The sequence below is a fragment of the Ambystoma mexicanum genome, chromosome 10, assembly GCF_040938575.1.
Source record: "Ambystoma mexicanum isolate Mex_15411 chromosome 10, UKY_AmexF1_1, whole genome shotgun sequence".
Lineage (NCBI taxonomy): Eukaryota > Metazoa > Chordata > Amphibia > Caudata > Ambystomatidae > Ambystoma > Ambystoma mexicanum.
This window is the reverse complement of record NC_090932.1, coordinates 1,431,423,516-1,431,442,570: the sequence shown is the minus strand read 5'-3', so window position 1 is coordinate 1,431,442,570 and position 19,055 is coordinate 1,431,423,516.

Genomic DNA, 19,055 nt, shown 5'->3' with positions numbered 1-19,055 from the left:
CACGGAAGCAGAGGGAACACCCACACGCACTCGAACCACACGTATTCATGGAATGGAATAGGGCAAAGCCACGCACAGCCAAAGCCACGCACAAGCTGAAACACGGCCGCCACACGAAGGCAGGCGGTAGAGTCCCAGCGCATCAAAAAAGTGGCGCCGCGGGAAGTTAAATACGCGATTGAGCGGGGTACGTGTATTCCGGGGGTGCGCGGGAAGTTACACACGCGATTGAGCGGGGTACATGTATTCCGGGGGTGCGCGGGAAGTTACACACGCGATTGAGCGAGGTACGTGTATTCCGGGGGTGCGCGGGAAGTTACACACGCGATTGAGCGGGGTACGTGTATTTCGGGGGTGCGCGGGAAGTCAAATATGCGATTGAGCGGGGTACGTGTATTTCGGGGGTGCGCGGGAAGTTACACACGCGATTTGGCCGGGTACGTGGATTTCAGGGGTGCGCGGGAAGTTCCACACGCGATTTGGCCGGGTACGTGGATTTCAGGGGTGCGCGGGAAGTTCCACACGCGATTGAGCGGGGTACGTGTATTCCGGGAGTGCGCGGGAAGTTACACACGCGATTGAGCGAGGTACGTGTATTCCGGGGGTGCGCGGGAAGTTACACACGCGATGGAGTGGGGTACGTGTATTTCGGGGGTGCGCGGGAAGTCAAATATGTGATTGAGCGAGGTACGTGTATTCCGGGGGTGCGCGGGAAGTTACACACGCGAATGAGCGGGGTACGTGTATTTCGGGGTGCGCGGGAAGTTCCACACGCGATTTGGCCGGGTACGTGGATTTCAGGGGTGCGCGGGAAGTTCCACACGCGATTTGGCCGGGTACGTGGATTTCAGGGGTGCACGGGAAGTTCCACACGCGATTGAGCGGGGTATGTGTATTCCGGGAGTGCGCGGGAAGTTACACACGCGAATGAGCGGGGTACGTGTATTTCGGGGGTGCGCGGGAAGTTCCACACGCGATTTGGCCGGGTACGTGGATTTCAGGGGTGCGCGGGAAGTTCCACACGCGATTTGGCCGGGTACGTGGATTTCAGGGGTGCGCGGGAAGTTCCACACGCGATTGAGCGGGGTACGTGTATTCCGGGAGTGCGCGGGAAGTTACACACGCGAATGAGCGGGGTACGTGTATTTCGGGGGTGCGCGGGAAGTTCCACACGCGATTTGGCCGGGTACGTGGATTTCAGGGGTGCGCGGGAAGTTCCACACGCGATTTGGCCGGGTACGTGGATTTCAGGGGTGCGCGGGAAGATCCACACGCGATTGAGCGGGGTAAGTGTATTTCGGGGGTGTGCGGGAAGTCAAATATGCGATTGAGCAGGGTACGTGTATTTCGGGGGTGCGCGGGAAGTTACACACGCGATATTATCAGGGTATGTGTATTACAGGGGTGCGCGGGGAGCAGCACACGTGAATTGCACGTGTGGGTCCTCCCAGGTGTACCCTCTACACCCTCCACGGCCCCTGCAGGTGGCTCACACCACAGGGGCCTACCCAGCACATGTCCTGCAGGCACCCCATCCACCTTGGCCATGCCCACCAGCCAACCCACATATCAACTAGCACTACTGCCCACCAACGCATGTCCCCTTGCACCCCCAGCCACCAGGGGCAGCCTCCACCAGGCCCCCACCCATGTCTCCCAGCACCCCCACCCCCCAGCACTGTGGGGCACCTGCCAGCAGGCCCCCACCCATGTCCAACCCATGTCTCCCAGCACCCCCACCCCCCAGCAGTGCAGGGGCAGCCTCCACCAGGCCCCCACCCATGTCTCCCAGCACCCCCACCCCCCCAGTCACCAGGGGCAGCCTCCACCAGGCCCCCACCCATGTCTCCCAGCACCCCCGCCCCCCAGCAGTGCAGGGGCAGCCTCCACCAGGCCCCCACCCATGTCTCCCACCACCCCCACCCCCCAGCACTGTGGGGCACCTGCCAGCAGGCCCCCACCCATGTCCAACCCATGTCTCCCAGCACCCCCACCCCACAGCAGTGCAGGGGCAGCCTCCACCAGGCCCCCACCCATGTCTCCCACCACCCCCACCCCCCAGTCACCAGGGGCAGCCTCCACCAGGCCCCCACCCATGTCTCCCAGCACCCCCACCCCCCAGCAGTGCAGGGGCAGCCTCCACCAGGCCCCCACCCATGTCTCCCAGCACCCCCACCCCCCAGCAGTGCAGGGGCAGCCTCCACCAGGCCCCCACCCATGTCTCCCAGCACCCCCACCCCACAGTCAACAGGGGCAGCCTCCACCAGGCCCCCACCCATGTCTCCCACCACCCCCACCCCCCAGCACTGTGGGGCACCTGCCAGCAGGCCCCCACCCATGTCCAACCCATGTCTCCCAGCACCCCCACCCCCCAGCAGTGCAGGGGCAGCCTCCACCAGGCCCCCACCCATGTCTCCCACCACCCCCACCCCCCAGCACTGTGGGGCACCTGCCAGCAGGCCCCCACCCATGTCCAACCCATGTCTCCCAGCACCCCCACCCCCCAGCAGTGCAGGGGCAGCCTCCACCAGGCCCCCACCCATGTCTCCCACCACCCCCACCCCCCAGCACTGTGGGGCACCTGCCAGCAGGCCCCCACCCATGTCCAACCCATGTCTCCCAGCACCCCCAGCCCACAGCAGTGCAGGGGCAGCCTCCACCAGGCCTCCACCCATGTCTCCCACCACCCCCACCCCCCAGTCACCAGGGGCAGCCTCCACCAGGCCCCCACCCATGTCTCCCACCACCCCCACCCCCCAGCAGTGCAGGGGCAGCCTCCACCAGGCCCCCACCCATGTCTCCCACCACCCCCACCCCCCAGCAGTGCAGGGGCAGCCTCCACCAGGCCCCCACCCATGTCTCCCACCACCCCCACCCCCCAGCACTGTGGGGCACCTGCCAGCAGGCCCCCACCCATGTCCAACCCATGTCTCCCAGCACCCCCACCCCACAGCAGTGCAGGGGCAGCCTCCACCAGGCCCCCACCCATGTCTCCCACCACCCCCACACCCCAGTCACCAGGGGCAGCCTCCACCAGGCCCCCACCCATGTCTCCCAGCACCCCCACTCCCCAGCAGTGCAGGGGCAGCCTCCGCCAGGCCCCCACCCATGTCTCCCACCACCCCCACCCCCCAGCAGTGCAGGGGCAGCCTCCACCAGGCCCCCACCCATGTCTCCCAGCACCCCCACCCCCCAGTCACCAGGGGCAGCCTCCACCAGGCCCCCACCCATGTCTCCCACCACCCCCACCCCCCAGCAGTGCAGGGGCAGTCTCCACCAGGCCCCCACCCATGTCTCCCAGCACCCCCACCCCCCAGCAGTGCAGGGGCAGCCTCCACCAGGCCCCCACCCATGTCTCCCACCACCCCCACCCCCCAGTCACCAGGGGCAGCCTCCACCAGGCCCCCACCCATGTCCAACCCATGTCTCCCAGCACCCCCACCCCCCAGCAGTGCAGGGGCAGCCTCCACCAGGCCCCCACCCATGTCTCCCACCACCCCCACCCCCCAGCACTGTGGGGCACCTGCCAGCAGGCCCCCACCCATGTCCAACCCATGTCTCCCAGCACCCCCACCCCCCAGCAGTGCAGGGGCAGCCTCCACCAGGCCCCCACCCATGTCTCCCATCACCCCCACCCCCCAGCACTGTGGGGCACCTGCCAGCAGGCCCCCACCCATGTCCAACCCATGTCTCCCAGCACCCCCACCCCCCAGCAGTGCAGGGGCAGCCTCCACCAGGCCCCCACCCATGTCTCCCACCACCCCCACCCCCCAGCACTGTGGGGCACCTGCCAGCAGGCCCCCACCCATGTCCAACCCATGTCTCCCAGCACCCCCACCCCACAGCAGTGCAGGGGCAGCCTCCACCAGGCCCCCACCCATGTCTCCCACCACCCCCACCCCCCAGTCACCATGGGCAGCCTCCACCAGGCCCCCACCCATGTCTACCACCACCCCCACCCCCAGCAGTGCAGGGGCAGTCTCCACCAGGCCCCCACCCATGTCTCCCAGCACCCCCACCCCCCAGCAGTGCAGGGGCAGCCTCCACCAGGCCCCCACCCATGTCTCCCACCACCCCCACCCCCCAGTCACCAGGGGCAGCCTCCACCAGGCCCCCACCCATGTCCAACCCATGTCTCCCAGCACCCCCACCCCCCAGCAGTGCAGGGGCAGCCTCCACCAGGCCCCCACCCATGTCTCCCACCACCCCCACCCCCCAGCACTGCAGGGGCAGCCTCCACCAGGCCCCCACCCATGTCTCCCACCACCCCCACCCCCCAGCAGTGCAGGGGCAGCCTCCACCAGGCCCCCACCCATGTCTCCCACCACCCCCACCCCCCAGCAGTGCAGGGGCAGTCTCCACCAGGCCCCCACCCATGTCTCCCAGCACCCCCACCCCCCAGCAGTGCAGGGGCAGCCTCCACCAGGCCCCCACCCATGTCTCCCAGCACCCCCACCCCCCATTCACCAGGGGCAGCCTCCACCAGGCCCCCACCCATGTCCAACCCATGTCTCCCAGCACCCCCACCCCCCAGCAGTGCAGGGGCAGCCTCCACCAGGCCCCCACCCATGTCCAACTCATGTTCCCCACCCAACATGTCATCACAATCCAGAACCCTGGTCTCTATGGTCAGCCCCCAAATGCAAAACACCCACCCGAGTATTGCATCCACCCACTCATAATTTGCAATTACATCACAGAACACCAATTGCAAGTTCCGAAACAAACACATGTCCCTCACATACACCCAATGGGTGTCAGTGAATCTCAAAACACATAACATGAAATGCATGAAAACAATGAGATACCACACATTGAAGTTCAACAAAAAAATAATGTATTAAAGGAAACATGAATAGAATCAAAAATGAAGAAACAGAAATGTGAATGTAAAAAAATGAAAAGAAGCATGTCCGTTCAAAATTAAAAAAAAAAAAGAATATTGAAATCCAAAGTAATGTTGTACAAAGTCAATGTCCACAAAACAAAATCCAATGGGAAATAAAAATAAAAGCCATTGATCCATGGAGAATGTTAAAAAAGAAAGTATGTACAAGTCTACAACTATGTACAATGCAAGAAGCCAGGGTCCATTATCCCAACAAAATAAAGGAAACCTATCTAACTACACTAACTAATAAAAAAAAATATATACAAAAATGTGGCCAATGTCCAAAAGGTCCAAATGAAACAAAAACAAAAATGAAACCTAACACTACCTACATAACTATGTACAAGGGCAGCGGGCTAGTTCCACGGCTCACTTCTGGATGTGCCGGGCCAGGGCATCATCGAACTCCTCCTCAATGTCCCGGAGGCGGTCCTCCTCCATGGCCCCGAGGGTCCGCAGGGCCGTCGACGTGTCCACCTCCAAACCCCTGCGGATTGCCTCGAGGCACTCGGCCCGTCTCAGGGCCCTCTGCATGGAGTTCTCCGCCCTGACCATTGAGAGCCGTGCCTCTTCTGCCCGCTGCCGCTCCGCATCTATGGCGTGGCCCAACCGCTGCCACACGGAAGACACTTTTTGTCCTGGGTCCTCCTGCCCTCCGGCCGATGCCTGCCCCTCCGATGTCGAAGGCCCCGAGCCTTCATGGCTCCCACCATGGTGCTGCTGCTGCTGTGCCTCTGCCCCTGCACTGCCTCCTGCTGCCTGCACATCCTCCGCCGGCTGGGGTGCAGTCGTTGACGTGGCCACCCCTGCTGGACGTTCGACTCCCGACTGTGGCAGGGATGCCTCCTCCACCAGCCTGGCCGCACCGTCAGAGGCAGCTCCACAGGGCACCCAGGTGACTGATGGGTGGGAAGATGGCACAGAGTACGACTGGCGGGTAGGGGGTCCAGCTGAGGAGGGGGTCGTGGCAAGCCCCATCAGACGGAGGAATCCGGCCTGGGTGACCTGTCCCAGCAGGCTGACGTGGTCAACGAGCCATTCGAGATGACGTGCAGTCTCTTCATGAAAAGATTGCAGGTCACCTTGCATGGCCCGTTGACGCAACGCCACACCAGCCAGGACAGGCTCAACCCGGGCCTGGATAGCCACGTCCGCAGGCAGAGGAAGGCCAGTTGACGTCAGCTCATCCCCTGCCTGAAAACTGGTCTGGACATAGGCATCCCTGCTGGTGCAAGATGATGCAGGGACAGGATCAGGGACAGGATTGCACACAGGCACCTCCGCGGCGGCCTGTGCTGCCTCCTGTCCCTGGTCCTGCACTGCACCACTAGCACCAGTGGGATCCCCACCCCCAGACCCTGTCTCTGGTGCTTGCACGGCCTCCTCCTCCACCAAACCCCCCACCAGCCTGGATGACTCTGTGCCATCTTCCCCCGTTGGGCCCTGTGGGGTCCCAGCTGCCCCTTCTGCTGCCGAGGAGTCCAACTGCAACCTCCGCCTCTTGGACCTCCCCCCGGCAGCTGCGGCCTGGGACGCGGCACCGGACTCCTCACTCCCCGACGAGATGACAACATGGGAGGGGAGCCGGGCCTTGCGTCTCCGGCTGGCGGTGGGATCCCCGCTGCTGTGCTCCACAGCACCTTCTCCGCCCTCTTCATCAGTTGACGCTGCAGACAGGGAGAAACAAAACACAGGCATCAGGGCAACGTACAATGGACACATACACACATGACAGTTGTACATGAGTGGCATTGGCAAACCTCAGACATGTCATCACGATCCCCAACACACATGTCATTACTACTCGCACACACGAGCCATACCACAGCCATATCGCAACTGCCAACACCATCCATACACATACAACAGCATGAGCAGCCAAAGGTGAGCCAGACATCACATGCAACACAGGAAGTGCACCACACATGTACACACACCACCACACTTGCATGCATGTGTACACCTCTGGCAAGTGTCGCAGTGTTCAGACGGGCATCCATGTCACATCTGCCCATCAGGCTTCCACATACCGCTGTCACATGCATCCATGTTGCATCACTGTTGCACCCTTGTCAAATACACACACATGCACATGTACACAGCGCTGATACATGCAGCTGGAAACAACATACATGCGTGACATCACGGACATGTCTACTCACATACACATTCATACAAACTTGTGTGCCCACACAACTGCATTTGGCATGCAAGCCCACACACACAGGCACCATCCATGTCTCACACATTACAGCCCTCGCATGTGTCAGCCCCACGGCCCTGTACACCCGCACCCATACTCGACCCCATACAAACAGATGTGCAACCTGCACACTACTGAACAATCACCACACGCACTGCTCACAATCAGGATGCATGTACACTCACCGCTCGACTCCAGACGGGTCTGCCTCTCAAGGACCTGGACGTGGAGCGCTGGGGATATGTGTTCCAGGACCCTCATCTGTTCCTCCGACAAGTGGCCCCGGCGCCCCTTGGCATCCGCTGCCTTCAAGAGGCGCCGGGCCTTGTTCAGGGTCCTGGACCTGAAGTCCTCCCAGCGCTTCTTGACATGTTGGAAGTCGCGGACTGCCACCCCCTCCGCGTTGATGGCAGTCACAATGTCAGTCCAGATCCGAGTCCGTCCTTCCTTGTCGGCGCGGGAACTTCCGAAGAGGGCATCATACTGCCCCAGGACTTGCTCCACCAGGACACCAACTTCGGTGGCACTGAAGCTGGTGCCCCTCTGCCTCTCTGGCCGGGGGTTGTCAGTGGTCACAGATGGAGTTTGCCCCGACATGACAACCCCAGAGGCAGGAGTGGGTGGGCAACTGGGTCCTGGGGCTGGGCTGTGGAGCGATGGAATCCCAGTCGGGAGTCTTTGGTTCCAGCAGGGGTGGTCACACCAACAGCACCCCTGGCTGATGTGCAGGCAGCAAATGGCAGGGCACGTGGGCAGCAGGCAGTCAGGCAGCAGCAGATGGCAGGTGGGAGCGTGCTCGGGGCTCTGGGGGGCAGTAGTTCGGCCTTCTGGGCAGGAGCGTAGTCTTCCGTGTGCTTACGCGTGGCCAGCTTGATACGGAGTGATTTGGCACGTGAAAATTCTGCACGTCAGCGTGTAATTCGAGGAAAGGCCCTTAGCGCATAAGCGCGTCTGCACACATACGCATTTTCATTGGACCAAAGGCCCTCAGCGCGTGAGCGCGTCTGTGACGTGACGTGCGAGGGAGTATCCCTCATTGCACGTGATGACAGAACACACGTGGATTTCAACCAATCGCGTGTGAAAGTTCACGGCACCCCGGAACACACGTACCCAGGCCAATGGCGTGTGGAACTACCCGCGCACCCCGAAACACACGTACCCAGGCCAATGGCATGTGGAACTACCCGCGCACCCCGAAACACATGTACCCAGGCCAATCGCGTGTACGCTCGCTCCCCTCCGATCACACGCGATGACACCCGAATACGGGAAACCAACGAGTCCGCCCACACGGAGGCGTCCCGCGCCCGCGCACAGCATAAAAGTGCGCGCAAACAACAAACGCGTATATACAGCGACGATGAATGCCCCATTTGTTGCTGCACTGATTGTGGGACACCGCAGGAGGAGGAGAATAGCCAGGGCACGCATTTTTGCACCACGGACAAGCCTTTTTGGGATGCCTGACGACCAGGTCTACGGCAGGTATAGGTTTCCACCCCATAACATCCTAGACCTGGTCAGGGAGTGGGAAGATGACCTCACATCCCCCACCCTTTGCTCCCAAGCATTGAGCCCCTTGGAGAAGCTGCTCAATGTCTTGCATTTTTTGGCCACTGGGTCGTTTCAGCGGACCACTGCCATAGTGGGGGGGTCTCACAGGCCACGCAGTCACGCTGCCTACACCAGGTACTGGCAATCATGACAGCGCGCCCCTCAGTCCGCAGGCACATATACATGCCCAGAACACCCGCAGAAAGGCAGGCCGTTGTCCTGGATTTTTTCAGGGTGGCACACTTCCCCAAAGTGCTCGGTGCCATAGATTGCACCCATGTGGCCCTACGTCCACCTAGGGCCACTGAGCACATCTACCGAAACCGCAAGCACTGGCATTCCATCAATGTACAGGTGGTATGCGATGCAAAGGGAATCATCACCTCTGTCTATGCAAACTACCCTGGCTCCACCCATGACAGTTTCATATACAGAATGTCCGCCCTGAGCCGGGCCCTGGAAGCTGGGCAGCATGGCGACACATGGCTCCTAGGTGAGTACAAATGCCCTTGCACATGCATGCATGTCACACACACACAAACATCCCAACCCTAATAATCTCAATTATTATCGCCTCCCCAGGGGACAGTGCCTACCCTCTGAGCAACCACATGATGACGCCAATCCGGAACCCCACCACACCACCCCAGGTAAGATACAACGCCGCCCATATTGCAACCAGGGGCATAGTGGAGCGCACATTCGGAGTGCTCAAGTCACGTTTCCGCTCCCTTGACCGCTCTGGTGGGCAACTACTCTATGCACCACCAGTAGTGTGCAGGATCATTGTGGCAGCATGTGTCCTGCACAAAGTTGCAACACGGCAGGGCGTCCCGGTGGACATGGTGGTGCCCCCACATCCCCAACCACAGGCACAGGCGCTGCCCATGGGAGGGGACAGGGCACGTGGCGAGGAAGCCCGGACCCAGCTTGTGGCCACATTTTTCACCTAAACTCCCACCCCTGCGGAGTGCACACAGGCCTGGCACATACCAGGTGACAATCGATGATGACAAAGTGACAGTCAACTGTCACAACCCTACCACCCTGAGATAGTTGCCATGGACGTGCCACATCGTCTGCATCCCTAGCTACTTAAACACAAGCTATCCTGTGCAACCAAAATGCACACATATGACATGTGACATGACATGGGCCATACACAAGTATTCCAAGGCGCAATGAGGCAGGGGGGGGGGAATAAGGGAACACAGAGAACGGTACTACTAGGCCAGGTGTCATTGAGATTGTGCAAGTGCAGGGGTAGGGGGAAGGGAAAAGGGGAAGGGTGGGGGGGAGTCCAGTACAGGGGAAGTAGGCCAAAAGAATAATACGTAGGTCGCCTGGTGGCAACTGCAAAGGTAAGTGCAGACAAGTGCTGGGAAGGGAGGGCTGTAGGGATAGAGAGACAGTACTGCAGTGCAGGGGTTGCCAGGGTGGCAGTGCAAGTGGACAGTGGCTGGGCCAGGGACCGAGGTTGGTGAGAGTGTCCCAGTAGCAGCTCCTGTGCAGTTCCAGTGAAGAATTCTGCAAGGGAGAGGCTGAGAGTAAGCAGAAGCAAAGAGGAAGGTCTTGAGGTGCTTCCAGAACTGGAGATGGTTCCCCTCATGTTCAAGTCAGGCAGGAAGTCTGTTCCAGGGGGAGGGCCCTGCTGCGGAGAGAAACCTACCCCCAGCTAGTTGCTCTGAGAAGCAGATGACCTGGACATGCAAGGTGTGCATCACACACACCTGCAAAACAGGCCATGGCCATCACTGTCATGTCAGTCAAACCCTACCAAACATCAACATGACATGGCAAGCAATACCCATACACTGACGCAGTAACAATAAGGTACACATTGACATGTCCTAAATGTACAGTGGCATCGGACAATGATGCCTGACCCGGAATCAGATGAAATGACAGACCAACAAAATGTCCCACCCAAAATAAGTAGTTTCCAAATGCATTGCAACAGTCGTAGACGTAACATCACAATGAATGCCTGTCTATATGCACTTTATGCTTTGCAAAATCAACACTGCTGCTCATGTGTGCAGTGTCCCACTCCTGCATCACACTGCTCAGCGCACAGCACAGTGAACAGCCATTGCGTGTGATGCACACCCTGAGCATCACATCTAAGTGACAGACTACATCAAACATCAAATTTGGCATGTACTGGAACCATAATCGGTCACAGAACATGTGCTGCCGGGACACAGTGGGCACCAGAAGGCAAACAGTGTACACGTGGATATGCAAGGGTGGGAGTACATGGAGTGCATCTGAGTGCAAGTGTGTGGTTCTGCAGGGACATGCACTCCACATATGCATGTGCACTCAAGTGACCATTAGTGTTCCCTACACATCACATGTGAACATCCACCATGTGTACACCCCAGCATGTCAAACCACAACTATCCCCTCGCACCTGACAGGAAAACACAACACATGAACAGGCATTGATCAGCAGAACACAACATGTACATAGGACAACAACATTACAATGTCAGAGTTCCCATCACACTGCAGGGCAATGCAACTATCAACAACAACCCCCCCCTCCCACGCAAATGAACATGACCCACTGAACAACTGCACCTGGATCATGGAGCCTCCAACCCTCATTTCCACCTGGCCACAGGATCACCTTTACCCTTCGTGTCCATCTCCCACCTTGTGTGTAAAAAGATGCCTGAACCCTCAGAATCCACACTCATTTCCAAAATCACAAAATCCAAGGCATGAAAACGAACCCAAACACCCTCCAGTAGATGACTTGACTTAGCAGTACCTCACAAACGCCAAGTACTACCACAATGATGCAACAACCAAGGTAGCACAGCAGAACAATGTCACGACAGGATGTGAGACATGTGTGGTACATGACATAGGATGATGCACCATGAATGGATGTGTACTGTCACAGGTCCCCTGTACAGGCGCGGGAGTCTCATGAAACAACCACCCACACCATGTCCCGGGTGCCTGCAAGGTCAAACTCACACAGGCCCCTGAGATCATGGTGGGGAATGAGGTTCAGGGATATGCAGTCGGGACAGGTGTAGACACACTGGATGACTGGAATGAGTGGCAGGTGAGGGGAGGAGGAATGACACATGAAACTAGGGAATGCACGAAAATGTACAACCTGCATGAACACATACACAATCCAAACAAACTTGGACATCATTGTCATGGCCTTCTGTAGTCCAGGATCAGGAGTGGTACGAACCAACCACCCCCTCTAGGGTTTTGGCGCCTGCAAGTTCGGGGCTTACACAGGCATCCGCAACCCCAGTGGGGAAAGAGGGTCAGGGAACGTTGCTTGGATAGGCACGGGAAGCAGGAACACCGGGTAGAGGGTACAGGTTTCATAATTGCATAGGATCACGGGTGATTAGGGAAAAAAACATACCAAATAGGACCACACATACATCCATGCATCAGTACACTCCCCAGCAAGCCTATGCAGGGCAGTTTGTAAGGAAAACAACAAGACACTTAGCTCTGGTTTTGAGTGCTGGCCTCCTGCCTGCGCACTCTCAGGGCCGGTTACAGGAGCACTCCAATGCTGCAAAGAGAGACACAGTCAACAACCTGTATGTGCCAATTACACAAAAACACAACACAAAACATGCCCCATAGCAACAAACTACTCTACAAACAGACAATCAGTGCTCGATGCTTCGTACCCATATATAACATCACCCCTGTGACGGGTCATACACAGTCAATGCAGTAAGTCAGGCGCTGGTGGGTGCGTGGCAAATGGAACACCAATGTGTCACAATTCACACAACATGCAATGTTCCCTGGGTAAGCAGACAGACCCATATGGCAAGCCATGACTACAGAGCAAGTTGCGTACCACCATGACCAAAACAAAGTTGGCAGTGCATTTATCATGAGGTACGTGGAATAGACATGCACTGCACCCAAGTATGTCCCTTGCTGTATGTCCCTGTGAGCTGCCCCTTTCCATGTCTCGGAAGGCTACATGGTTGATACAAGTGCCTCAATGAACCTTGGTGTACCGCAGGGTATGTGCCACTGCCCCTGCATGTGTCCCAGACAACCCTACTATCAACAGCCATCAGTCCACAAACACATCTGAGCTGCATTGTGTGCTTCAACACCAATATTCGTCTAAGCTCACCCTCAGTGCTGTGACTAAGCCTGCATGTGCAACTCGCCTGGTGCAAGCTTTGCTGTGTCGTGGCCCCCCTGTGATGCTCACCTTGCCTGGAGTTCCTTGAAACATGTCAGCAGTTCTAGGATGTGGGTCTGCAATCACTGTGGCTCTGCTCGTGCACACATGTGCATGTGGGCACCAACAAACGGGTCAGGAATTCCGTCGTCCAATGGGCCATGTCTGCTGGCAAAGGTGCTCTGGTGCCTCATCCCCCTGCAGAAAGTGCATGAAACAAATGATTAATGCATCAAAGTGATCTGTGTGTGTCTCATCAGGCATCTCATTACTTGACCATGTCAGAGAGTCACATCACAAATCACACCATCAGTCCGCCTTTGACTTCCAAAGTGTGGAACACTATCTACAGCATGAATTGCAACAGGCACGTGTACAGGAAAGAAATGAGACATAATACACAATGCATAGCAATCAATGTCCACATTAATCATGACACACCCCATCTAGCTAAAGCTGAACAGTGGACAATTACACCTAAATCATCCCCACTAGGGGTGTCAACACAAGTCACAAAGCACCAGACATGCCACAGATATGACAGTCCAAAGCCCTTGTGTAAAATTCTGTAACACCGAACCATCCTTGCGAGCCCATGGATAAGGGAGGCAGGAGTGGCATATGTGAGTCAAGGATCCCAAGCAGCAAACACATACACAAGACAACCATGAAGGGCCCAGCTGGAACAGACAGTGGATGCCTTCAAAAACCACAAGGCACCGCACTGTCACATGAAAGCACAATAGACTACAAATTTTAAACTAACTCAACTATTAACTAATTACACTAACTATGGAAAACCTACATTACCTATTTAAACTAACTATCAAACAGAAACTTAACTAACTAAACTAAACGAAAAATCAAAAATGGCCACATACGACCCGGGGGGGAGGGGAGGCACCCAGGAGGGGGGAGGTACAGGGTGCTGCTCAACATCCACATGCGATGATGCTGAGCCAAAAAAAAATACCTCCATGGGCTCAACGCCTGCACAGCACGACCTATGTGGGAGATAGATGGTCGTCCGAGTCTGGCTCATCCCGGAAAGGAGGACGTGGCACAGTAGCCTGGCCACGCCTAGCCGCAGCTTGCCCCTCATCGGCAGCAAGTCTGCCGGACAGGTGAGCCTGGTTCTGTGTGGCGATGTTACATAGGTCTGCATGCAGAACCTCACGTGATACACGTGCTTCCTCTTGCAAGGTAGCACGTGTAACACGGAGTTCCTCCTGCAAGGCCTGGCTGGACAACCGCTGCACCTCCCAGCAAGCCTGTAGCTCAGCCGAGATGGTGCGCTCAAGCTGTGCAAACCTCTCCTCTGCCTGCTGCCTCTGGGACATCATAAGGACACCCAGAGTGGATCTGAGGGAGGCATACTCCTCCCTCAGGGCATCCATGTGCGCCTCTGCGTGAGCAGCAATTGCTTGACGCAGAGACGACATTTCAGCCTGGCGTGCCCTGTCTGAGGCCGCCATGCCCAGCCTGAGCGAGCGGGCCGTGGACCGTGCCGCCTGCTGCTGGAGAAGCACCTGCCTAGCAGGGGGGAGCACAGATCGGGCCACACGCTCCATGCTGTCAGCGATGTTCTCCATTGCTGCCCCCTGCCGTTCAGAATTGGCAGTCATGTCTTGCTCCCACTCAGTATACAGCGGTTGCGCGCGGCGACCGCGTTGCCGGGCTTGACCCCTGCGGGACCCAAGGACCGGAGGTCCTCGCTGTGTTGGCACCACCTGCGGCTGCACGACTACATGCCCCCGTCGACGTGATGTCCCAGGCACATCAGTGACTGGTGTGGAGGGTGACCCTGCGTCCCGATCCACCACGGGCGGAGGAACCAAGACTGTCTGATCCCTCAGTGCAGGTGTCGCAGACAGAGGAGTGTCCACATCAGAATCACTCACCCCTGACACATGGACTTGATGCTCATCCAACTCAACATGGACGTCAGAGTCGTCATCAAGGCTGGACTCATAGGCAGCCAGAGACAGGATGGAATGCAGCACTTGGGGGTTTTCGTGGCCTACCACCCCACGACCCCCACTAGTGCCGGGTTGATGTGGTCTTACCAACCCTGTGTCTGGCATGACAACACCATCCTCTGCATCCATTGCGTCATCACCTGAAAAATAGAGAGGAAAAGGTCACTACACATGTCAGAAGCACACAACACACACACACACCGACAGCAAAGGCATCCGGCAGACATGTGAGACACAACATATGACCTGGCATGCATGCTGGGTCTACTTTGAATAGCTACTGTGATCAGACCTGTTGAAAGGTGGCAGTTTGCATGGAAGTGGGTCTATGCAGTGCAGAAAATGTGTACGCCACTCACTACCTACATATACAAGCACTCCATGGTGTGTGCCAGGAAATGTGAAGGCAGTGCAATGTCAAATTCAGACATCACGTGCATTGTGTATTCAATGTGTACCCTGTCTAGCAGCCAAGCACCCCTCCACCCCAGTACCAAAGCAGGGATGCCTAGCATGGTATCAAAAGGCTGCCCATACACCTGTGTATTGACAAGCAGTGTTGACTGGCATCAACAGCTTAATGTGATTCAAATTGCAACACTGCAAATGATGCTGGGACAGTGGGCAGGACACATGATGGAAGATCCGGAGGCCAGCCCCGTGTGAAGAAGACACGACAAGAGTTGGACAGAGTCATTGGCCATTGAACAGGCTGAGGCCTGTGAGCCACACAGATTGTCAGAGCCTAAACATGTGTGCAACGCAGGACTGAGCCACAGTTGACATGGGGAGGCCGATAATATGGCAGGCAATGTATGTAACCAAGGACTCATATTACAGTGATCATCCAGTCAAGGATACATAGGGGCCTGCGTGCAATGCACATGGAGCATGAATGGGCACTCATGTCCCTGTGGGACATCTGACCCATGCACAGTACAAGTGGGATACCCTGCATCGAGTACTAAGGCTGTACCACACGGCATATGTCTGGCAGTTTCTAAGCTGGGAGTTAGCATCTACACAGGACACATGAACAAGAAACTACACATTGGCAAGAATGTAGCAGACCAGTGCAAAGGTGGAACTGGGGTGCAGAGTGGCGGAGGAGGGGCAAGGGAGCATGCCCACATGGAGTCCCGCATGCAGGCAGAGGAGACATGCATGACGGTAGCATTGCATTACTTACACATCAGAACCATGTACACGTCACATGTAGCAGCAATCATGCACAACACATCCCACAAGTGAAACACACACGTCCTCAACAACTACGCATCAACACTCACTGGACTGGGCATCAAAGTCCAGCATCTCTCCCACACCTTCGACCAATTCTGGTGGTATGAACTCCGCAACGAGAGCCTCATGCGGAGTGAGTTCTTCCTCCTCTGGTGCAGGCCCACCGCCAGTCACCAGAGTCAAGTTGTAATTTGAGGCACGCTTAGCCTTAGTGCTGCGCTTGATGTCATTCCAGCGCTTTTTGCACTCCTGGGCCGTGCGCACCTCATGGCCGAATGAACTGACATGTTCCGCAACATGCTTCCAGTGGGTGTCACGTTGGGCAGCCGTAGTCTGACTATTGGCACCCACTAGCATGTCACGGCTGTGTCCCCGCACGTAGTCCACGAGGAAGTCCAGTTCCTGCTTACAGAAAGGCTTCTTCCTCGACGTGCAGGAGGTCGTGGCTGTGTGTGGGGTCCCAGCCTGTGCTGCAGGTGCAACCTTCCTCCTCTTGGACTGTGGCGCAGACCCTGGCTGGCTAATGCCGCCCTGACCAGTATGGCCAGTGGGTTCGGTGGATTGAGCCGAGGGAGTGGCAGGTGGAGGGATGACCAAAGGCCTGACTTGTGTCAGTGGCAGCTGGGTGCCCACTAATGGACCCTGCGCAGCAACATCAGCTGTGGCAGGGTCATTGACCGCAACGGTCCTGGTTGGCAGACTCACAACCGGGGTGCTGTTGGGTGCATCTGCCCTTGCACTTGCCAACACCCGGCTGTTCGGGGCAGCAGATGACATGACTGCCCCAGGGACACGTGTCTTGGTCTGAGCAGCCCGGCGTGCCCCTATGGTTTCCCCCCTGGCCTGTTGGAGATCTACCAAGGGCTCTTCAAGTGCCAACGCAGCCTGCGCTGGCAGACCTTGAGCCTGGGTGGCGGTGTCCACAGCTGCACCTGCAGCTACTGCTACCCTTGGGCCCGTGGCAGTCGATGGAACGGACTGCCGGGTCATACGGGTGCCAGTGCCAGATGCAGGAGCTGCATCCCCCGGAACCACAGGGGGTGGTGGCATGGCTGCACCAACACATGGCACAACATTGTGCTCAAGTGGCGCACCCCTGCCTCTTCCCCCTCTGTGGCTGCCCTGGACACCCTGGAGTCCCCCTACTCCCTGGTCACCACGGCCACGTCCCCGACCACGCCCGCCACGAGGAGTACGCCCAGCTGAGGCGCCCCTCACCTTTGGTGGCCTCCCAACCATGGCACAGATGTAATAGTGCTGGCACAGATGGAGTGGTGCCAATGGGAAGTGTACAGCACAATTGACCTGGGCAATTGGGGTAAAGGGGGTGGGAAGCAAGATGTTAACAGCCCCCCTGCACCTGCAAGGCTGTATGTGACCCCGGTGATGTGGTGACGGGTCACGCAATGCTCAGGCACCCCAAAACTGCAGTAAAACCGTGCACGCAACCCTGCAGCCTACGTGCGTGGATTTAACCTCCCGCAGTACGCGGTGGCACCCAGTAACACGAATAACGCGTACGCGTGGGACACGCAGGCTACGATGACATCGAAAATGGGTGCAATACACAGGGGCACCCGCAGTGGGAAAAGGAGCGTTTGCGACTCACCGTCTGACTAGCGCGATGCAGAAAAACACGCGTAGCCAATACCCCCGCCAAAAGAAGAGATACGTCCTTGAGAGCTGTGAAGTAGATGGCGCGCGAAACAACTGGAAGCAGCAACACACGTCGGTCTCCACGGAAGGCACGTACAGCGAACTGCTGGGCCCGCTCACCTTTAACCCGTGCTGAGGGAAACGCACGCGCGCGTCACGTCACATGCGGACGTGCAGTTTTTCACGCGCGATTACGCGCGGACGTGCAGTTTTTCACGCGCGATTACGCGCAGAGGTGCAGTTTTCCACACGCGATTGGCCTGGGTACGTGTATTACAGGGGTGCGCGAGAAAATCTACACGCGATTGGGCTGGGTACGTGGATTTCAGGGGTGCGCGAGAAAATCTACACGCGATTGGCCTGGGTACCTGTATTACAGGGGTGCGCGAGAAAATCTACACGCGATTGGGCTGGGTACGTGGATTTCAGGGGTGCGTGAGAAAATCTACACGCGATTGGCCTGGGTACGTGTGTTCCGGGGTGCCGTGAACTTTCACACGCGATTGGTTGAAATCCACGTGTGTTCTGTCATCACGTGCAATGAGGGATACACCCTCGCACGACACCTCACAGACGCGCTCACGCGCTGAGGGCCTTTGGTCCAATGAAAATGCGTATGCGTGCAGACGCGCTTACGTGCTAAGGGCCTTTCCTCGAATTACACGCTGACGTGCAGATTTTTCACGTGCCAAATCACTCCGTATCAAGCTGGCCACGCGAATACACACGGAAGACCACGCTCCTGCCCAGAAGGCCGAATCACTGCCCCCCAGTGCCCCGAGCAGCCTCCCACGTGCCCTCTGCTGCTGCCTGCCTGCCTGCCTGCCTGCCTGCTGCCACCGTGCCCTGCCATTTGGTGCCTGCACATCAGCCATCTGCAGGGGTCCAGTTGCTTTGTCCAGCCCTGCTGGAACAGTAGACTCCCGACTGGGATACCATCGCTCCACAGCCCAGCCCCAGGACCCAGTTGCCCACCCACGCCTGCCTCGGGGGTCGCCATGTCGGGGCAAGCACCATCTGAGACCAGTAGCGACCCCCAGCCAGAGAGGCAGAGGGCCACCAGCTTCAGTGAGAAGGAAGTTGGTGTCCTGGTGGAACATGTCCTGGGGCATTATGATGCCCTCTTCGGAAGACCACGCGCCAACAAGGAAGGACGGGAGAGGATCTGGGACGATGTAGTGGTTGCCATCAACGCGGAGGGGGTGGCAACCCGTGACATCAAGCACATCAAGAAGCGCTGGGAGGACTTGAGGTTCAGGACCCTCAATAAGGCCCGGCGCCTCGCGGAGGGGGGCCGGGCACGCCTGAGTGACATCCAGATGAGGGTCCTGG